Below are 7,799 nucleotides of genomic sequence, written 5' to 3' on the forward strand. Positions count from 1 at the left end.
ATTTGTGTGGGAAGGGACCTTAAAGTTCATCCCATCCCACCCCCTGCCCTGGGCAGGGACACCTCCCACCAGACCAGGTTGCTCCAAGCCCCCTCCAACCTGGCCTTGAACCCCTCCAGGGATGGGGCAGCCACAGCTTCTCTGGGCAACCTGTTCCAGGGCCTCACCAGGATGTTGTCCAACAGATGCTCCAGTGGCTCAGGTTGCTCTTTCCAGCTGTGGGAGGGGAATGGGTTGGTCCCTGCACGTGAGTCACGTCAGTCCCAGGCTGGGGTGGGTGATGCTCTGAGCCCCCAGCTTGGGAAGCTCTGAATCCTTCTGTTTTTACTGAAAAGAAAACACGGAAAAGGGCTATCTTGGGAAAGCGACTCCGGGGAAGGGAAGAATTATTCAATTCCTTGGCAAAAGCTTTGTGTTAAGCCCAGGGGCAGAGCTGCAGTTTGTGTAAATTGTTGTGGCTAAACTCAAATAAATGGTGTTTTGGGCTGCCGACGTCAGCGCGGGGACGGCCCCTGGAGACGAGCCGCGGCTCGAGCCACCAGCCTCCCTGCAGCACGTGCATCACTTATCTGCTGGGCCAGATCTTCCTTTGAGTTTTCTCCCCACCCTTGACCTTCTGCCGACGTTGTGTGTCCCACGACGGGGCCACAAACCTTCGTGGTGCCCGTGCCCTGACCCCGTGCAGGGCGCTGGGAAAAGGGAAGGTCCCCCCGGGACAGGCTGTACTCAAGAAGCTCACTCTGGGGGTGGGGGCAGCAGCTTTTTGTTAATTCCTCCTTCAGGTTTTAAAAATAATTGGCTCCAGCTTCACGTGAAACAGAACAGATCTTCCTTTGGGTTTTCTCCCCACCCTTGACCTTCTGCCGACGTTGTGTGTCCCACGACGGGGCCACAAACCTTCGTGGTGCCCGTGCCCTGACCCCGTGCAGGGCGCTGGGAAAAGGGAAGGTCCCCCCGGGACAGGCTGTACTCAAGAAGCTCACTCTGGGGGTGGGGGCAGCAGCTTTTTGTTAATTCCTCCTTCAGGTTTTAAAAATAATTGGCTCCAGCTTCACGTGAAACAGAAGCCAGAGGAGCAGTTGTGAAAAACTTCAACCCCTTTTTTTGTGTATAAATCCCTTTTCCCCCCGACGCTTCCTCTCTCCAGGACGGGGGGAAACTCCCAGTGTGTAAATCCCTCTCCCCCCGACGCTTCCTCTCTCCAGGACGGGGGGAAACTCCCATTAAAAATTGATAGTTTCTCCATCAGCTGGATTTCAATTCAGCAAGTGGATTTGACCGTCGACGTGAAAAAAATGACCTTTGTCAGTGCGATGATATTTTTTTAATGAGAGAGAACTGGTTTGGGGCCTTTCCAGCTTATTAAAATCTTTGCGAGTCCACACGCAGGGGCGTGAGGGGCCAAGAAGAGAAAATGACATCAAGTGCCTGATTGGCAAAACAAAATTGAGCTCTTTCTTATTTATTTATTTTTAATCTGTTACAAGAGGGGGAATGAGTCCTTCTATTATTCATGCAGGAGGATAAAGGGAGCTGTTCTCCCAGCTTCAGGAGGAGGCAGACTCCGTTTTCAGCTTCAACTCTTCTTTCCAGATGAGGAAAGCGGACACCTCGCTGCTATCCGGAGAGATAAGTGAAGGCAGATGGGTGAAAAGGGAGTAATTTGCATGTTTTGTGGGAAAATAGGGCGTTATTTGGGAGAAGACCATCTCCACTGACACAGGGTTCATGTCAGTGGTCTGTGGTTCCCTGGGGGATCAGACTATTTCAGCCGGGGGGTCCCACCAGCAGCGTCACCCCGGTGGTGTCTCCTTAGGGCTCTGGTTGGGCTGACGGGGATGTTCTCCACGGGGATGTTCTCCACGGGGATGTTCTCCATCTCCAGGGCTTTGCTCCATCACTCGCTGCAGGCAGGGAGCACCTTGTCTCAAGGTCACCGCGTTGCCAAGCGGGGACTTGGCCCTTCTCCAGCTGCTGCTTCCTTCCTCCCGGCCCTCAGCGCCGCAGCGTGGGGAAACCGCAGCCATTGTTGATCTCATTTACTGCTCCCTGTCCTTTTCTGGGTGGTTTTTTGCTGGGGGGGTGGGGGGGGGGGGCGGCCGGTGCTGAGCTGGGGGATGCTGACTCGATGTAAAGCTGGGCAGCTCCTGGGGTCTCTCCCTCCTGCCTCAGTTTCCCCATCAGCACGGAGGGTTTGGTGTTCCCTGGTGGAGTAATGATTCACTTTGATAAAATGCTGGGTGATGCTCATGTGATTTACATCATTTTTCTCATAACTAAGACATTTTGCAGTTAAAGAGGTGACATTGCTGCGGGGAGGCCAAGGAGAAGGACCCATTAGTGCCGTGGCAGGGACACCCCACAGCTTGGGGATGCACTTATTCATGTAATGCTCTTCCTAAAGCCCCCTCCGAGGTGCCTGGTGGTGGAATTCCCCACCGATGGATCCCAAACCTGGAGAAAGTTCTGAGTTTGGAGGAAAACAGAGGAGAGGAATGAAGATTTATGGTTAAGAGCAAGCGGCAAAACAACTATCCTCCTGGCTGTGCCCTTCACAGCTTGGGGATGCACTTATTCATGTAATGCTCTTCCTAAAGCCCCCTCCGAGGTGCCTGGTGGTGGAATTCCCCACCGATGGATCCCAAACCTGGAGAAAGTTCTGAGTTTGGAGGAAAACAGAGGAGAGGAATGAAGATTTATGGTTAAGAGCAAGCGGCAAAACAACTATCCTCCTGGCTGTGCCCTTCTCCCACCCCCCTCTGTGGGACAGGCTTGGATGGAGTGGCTGCAGCTCCTGGCCACCGCCGCGGTCCTTTGCTGCTCCCTTTGCCTGGCTTGGCCTTGCTCTGGCACAGTTGCTGTGCTGGCTCCATCAGGACCTTCCCCGTGCCACCGCGGCAGGACAGCAGCTCTGAATGCCACTATTGTGAGCCCCACGGCCACCGGGCTCACACTCGGAAGGGGCCCCAGCTTCTGGGTGAGCTGTGATGGTGCTGCAGGTCAAAAGGCTGCAGGGGGACATTCCTGGGACAAGACACCGAGTCCTGCCTCCCCTGAGCCCCGCTGCTCCGGCTGCCGCGCTCTCCTGCCCCAAAGGAGACCTTCTGATCTCCAGGTTATAGAAGATCCAGGTGCCCCCCTGCTCCTTCCTGCACCCAGGATGTGTTACACCCACTGCCCTCAACCACAATTTGATTTTTGTCAAGAAAAAAATAATCGCCTATTGCTGGAAGTGAGGAGGAAAAAATTTCTCTGAATTCCTGTCCACACCAACCCCTTTATTCTGCAGTAGTTTTGAGAGAAAATGAGAACTAATAACTCTCATCACGGCTGAGAGGTTTTCCAGTGATGCAGCAGGAATTCTGGGGGGGCTCGGAGCTCTGCGACCCCACTTCTGTCTGTGCTGGACACCAGTTTCCCAGCTGGGTGGATCCTGGAATGGTGCCACGTGGGTCTCCTCCATGTCAAGGAGGAACCGAGGTGGAGTTTGGATGGAACCAGCAGCGCTGGTTTATCTTGGCTGATTGCAGGTGGGGATTTGCCTGCAGAACTCAGGTGGCACCAGCCCCTTCTCCAGCTCCTCCTGTGGTGGCCACTCTGGCCCATCAGTGTCCCCGTGGCAGCCACCTCCGTTCCCTGCCTGCATATTCCCTGGAGATGGAGACATTGAGGATGCAAAAAGGAAGGAGCAGAGTTCCCCAGCCGTGGTGGCCCCCGCGGTGACGTGCCATGTGTTGGACCTTGGGTGGTGGGACCAAGGACAGATGAGCTGCCACCATCCTGCCTTGGGGTGGGCTTGCTGCTCCAGCTTCCCACGGTGTGTAGGAGCTGAGATGGAGCCACCGGCAAGGAAATAACCCCTTGGTGCTTCGTCCTTGGTGGGATGGGACCTCTTTGGAGGGATGCAAGTGGATGGAACCAAACCTCGAATGGGATTTCTGTGCCAGAAATAGGGACTTGTCCTGCTGTGCCAGAGCTGAGCAGTTGCACACATTGAATTTTCCCCCAGACTGTGCCCATTGATGCAAAGTGTCTCCCGACGTGAGGAGTGGATGAGCCCTACAATGCCAAGGCAGATGGTGTGGCACAGGGGGGATGCAGCGGGACCTTCCCGTACAGACCCCAGGAGAGGGTTGCCAAGATGTTCAGGGAGCCCAAAATCTGTCTGCCCCGGGGGTGAGTCCCCCAAAGCCAGCCCAGTGTGGCTGGACACATGTCCCCGTCCTCCCGGGACAGGGGGTGTGCAGAGAGTGGGCTTTCTGCCTGTTGCCAGCAGAGGGTTTGGGTTTATTGTCTTGAGCTGCACATCCCCGCGATTAATGAGCAGCCAGGGTGTCATTTGAATTTAAATGACATCACAGATGCAGCCCTGCTAATTGCTCATTTGCTTACCCAGAGCAAGCATGTTCAATTAGTAAAAGAAACCTGAATCATGGAAATCCCTCCTGTGTCTCCTTTGGAGGCGGTGGGGAAGCAGCTCCTGTTTTACCCACCCCGGTGGCCTCGTGGCTCCTTTGCTGCCTTGTGTGGCTCCTTTGCTGCCTTGTGTGGCTCCTTTGCTGCCCTGTGTGGCTCCTTTGCTGCCTTGTGTGGCTCCTTTGCTGCCCTGTGTGGCTCCTTTACTGCCCTGCGTGGCTCCTTTGCTGCCTTGTGTGGCTCCTTTGCTGCCCTGTGTGGCTCCTTTGCTGCCCTGTGTGGCTCCTTTGCGTCCCGATGCTCATCCTCAGCAGCCAGGGGAGTGATGCAGGTCACCTCAAAATCCTGCAATTCACAGCTGAGATAGATGTAAAGGATTTAAAAAGGGAAAATCTCAGCAGTGTTGATGCTCAGAGAGATGCCATGCGGGGTCTGGGTGGGCTCCGGTGACCCTTGGGCTGCAGGCGGAGGGATGGCTCCAGCCTTCAAATATCTGCCCCTATTTTGTGCCCAAACTTTTGTCTCTAAATAGCTTTTATCGTAACTTAGTAGGAGGCTGAAGAGTGTTTTCTAGTGATTGTTACACAGAAAAACCACTGGGCTGAAGAGGCGATTATTAAAATTGCAAAATCAAATACCCTGTGTTCAGAAATACCAGAATTTCAGCCTGAGCAGGTAGAGCGTGTGCCGCAGATAACCGGCTCCGGAATGGGAAGATTTGGGAAACCTTGGCTCTGGTTCTGCCCCGCAGGATTGTTGTTCTCCCCGTCTGCAGGGCAAATGTGGCTGCCAGGAGGACCGCGGCCGCTCCTGCGAGCTCCCAAGCCGTGACTCAGGAGGTTTATGCTCAGTTCTCCCTCCCGCTGTGGGCACATCGGGGTGTTGGGACGTCATTCCCCTGGCACCGCTGTGCCGCCGCAGGCTGCGAGGTTTAGAGAAGGTGGAGGAGTTTCTGTCCCCGTGTTTAGAGAGCTGCCCGCAGCGTACGCGCTGCTGCAATCCAAATAAATTTATCAAGAAGATTATTTCTAAGCCCTTGGTGGAACTGCGAGATCTTGGCTTCTTGTCCCGACCACGTTTCCTTTTCTTTCTTGTGTCCTTTGAAAAAAAAAAACAACACACATATCTGGCTCCTTCCCCCGTGACTCAGAGAGGAGGAAATAAAATCCCCATTCATCATGTCACCGCTTGAGTCAGATGGGCATTTACGCCATCGGTCTGGAGCAGGTTGGCTCCGTGATGGGTGTTTGCTTTGTTCCTTGTTACGAACGCAATTAATCTTAGATGTGGACTTTGCCCAAAGAACCGCCTGGAAAGCTCGGGGGAATTCGGATGCGCAGCTTCACCCCACGGAGGGGAGGTCCCTCCCTGGAGGTGTGGGGCTGAGCAGGGAGAGCAGCACCCTGCCAGGGACTGGGGTGTTTCTGCAGGAGTAACGTCACGTACCTGTTGGTGACCACGTCTGGTGCTCCCTGTGAGCCTTCATCCCACACGTGGCGCTGTCCCTGTCACCGCAAGCTTGGGCTGTGATTTATAGCCCCCACCAGCCCTTTGCTGGGCTCCAGTAATCCCGCTGTCCTTACCTGATAAAAAAACCACAATTAAACAGTCGCATCAGTGTCTTGCTGCTGCCAGGCCTTGGGGGACAAATGAACCCCAGGAGAGAATTTGGGTTCCTCACTGCTGCCGAGAGCTGCCTCATCCACTGAGGGATTTGGATGGGGATGTTCAGGGCTTAGAGGGGTAAATGAACCCTGGGAGAGAATTTGGGTTCCTCACTGCTGCCCAGAGCATCCACCAAGGGATTTGGATGGGGATGTTCAGGGCTTAGGGCTGCAGGAACAGCTCGACTCCACTGCCCGGGGAGATGATGGGGAGAGGCAGCTGCCAAAATGTCACCACACCACAGAGAGCTTCTGTGCCTCCGGTGCGAGGGTGGTTACCCCAGCACCATGTTCAGTTTTGGGGTTCACAGCTGGGGGAAGAGGAAGGCACTGGTGTTTTCCTTACCTGGGGCAGGAGAGGAGGGATGGGGACACATCTCCAGCTGGGGCTGGCGCAGGGACCTGCCTCCCCCCTGCATGGTGTGGCGCTGGGAACAGGTCAGTGCTCGGGGAAGCCAGGGGGAGGTGGAAAATCCTTCCTCACACACGAGGGTTGATGTAGTGCTGGGAGGTCTGGTTTAGTGATGATGCTCCTTGTTTGTTGTGTGGGTGTCTATTTTTGTCAGTTAGGTTGACAGTTGGACAAGATGATCTTTAAGGTCCCTTCCAACCTAGAAGATTCTGTGAGGGTCTGGCACTGGCCATATCTCCTGGCCACACACCCCAGCGCTACAGAGTCCTTGGTGTAGCTCCATTTAGACCATCTTAAACTCCAGAAGAACAAACTGCTGAGGTCTGTGGGGCTGTGCTCAGAATGGGCTTGGGGTGATGTTCAGGGGGAGCACAACAGGGCTGGACACCAGGACAGAGAGACTGAGCCTGGAGGGACGATGCTGGTCGCTGTGGGTGGACATGGAACGGCCCTGGGAGATAGCAGAGATGTGAAACTCCCGATGCTGCCTGGTTTCTACCTGCTCTGCTGAAGGATCCTGGGGCAAATCACTTAACCTCATCCAGCCCTTCCCCTGGGAGAAGGAATTAATTGCACTGAATTGTTTTGTTTTGATGGTCCCTCTGAAGCAAGCCGACTGCCATCGCCGCTGACACATCAACAAGGTCAGTAAAAGACTCTGCCAGGTCGGGGCTGGGCCCGTCTCATTCCAAGTGTGCAGAGAGGGAAATAAAGAGATTTCAGACCCTGGGTGTGAGTTGAGTCTTAGTGTATATCACAGTGAAACGAGCCGGGGTCCTTGCTGGGGCCTGGAATGAGCTGTTTGCTTTGTCCACTCCCTCCCTTTGCTGGCTCCGAGCCCCGGCGTGGGGTAGCACCAACACCTTCATCTGCTGGGCATGTTTGGTAGCCATTCATGAGCAGAAAGTAGCCTCCTTCTCTCTCTCCCATGCTTGAAGCTTTGCTGTGGAGCAGAGGACATCAGCAGCACCTTTAATGAGAAGAAAATACAGAGTGGTTTGTATTTTTAAAGGCGACAATCTTGCTACAAATTGGGGTGGATTATCACAGAATGGTTTCCAGTCCCATAGAATGGGATGGATTATCCCAGACTCATTATCAGGTGCCTACACTGGTTAGCACGGGTTTGGATCAATCAAATCTGGGGATAAAGAGGTTTTTGGTGTTGGATTTATTTTTCTTTCTCTGTCATGTCAGCCTGCACCCCAGAGAGAGAATACCCTGGCTTGGTGTCATTACTTTAATTGGCCTGATCCTCTGCAGATGCCATTTGGGGGCTGATGAAAGGTGGGGAAGGGGCTGGTGTG

At 54.3% G+C, this 7,799-nt stretch overlaps 1 long non-coding RNA gene across 1 annotated transcript; it reads right to left on the reverse strand.

The window, feature by feature from the left end:
* Positions 1–4,932: 4,932 nt before the first annotated feature.
* Positions 4,933–7,356, reverse strand: LOC106891864. Its single transcript, XR_001412795.1, has 3 exons — positions 6,427–7,356; positions 5,863–5,999; positions 4,933–5,514 (listed from the first exon to the last, which is right to left on the reverse strand). It is a non-coding gene; the product is annotated as an uncharacterized LOC106891864 (long non-coding RNA).
* Positions 7,357–7,799: the final 443 nt, after the last annotated feature.

The sequence above is a fragment of the Calidris pugnax genome, unplaced genomic scaffold (assembly GCF_001431845.1).
Source record: "Calidris pugnax isolate Ruff unplaced genomic scaffold, ASM143184v1 scaffold162, whole genome shotgun sequence".
Taxonomy (NCBI): domain Eukaryota; kingdom Metazoa; phylum Chordata; class Aves; order Charadriiformes; family Scolopacidae; genus Calidris; species Calidris pugnax.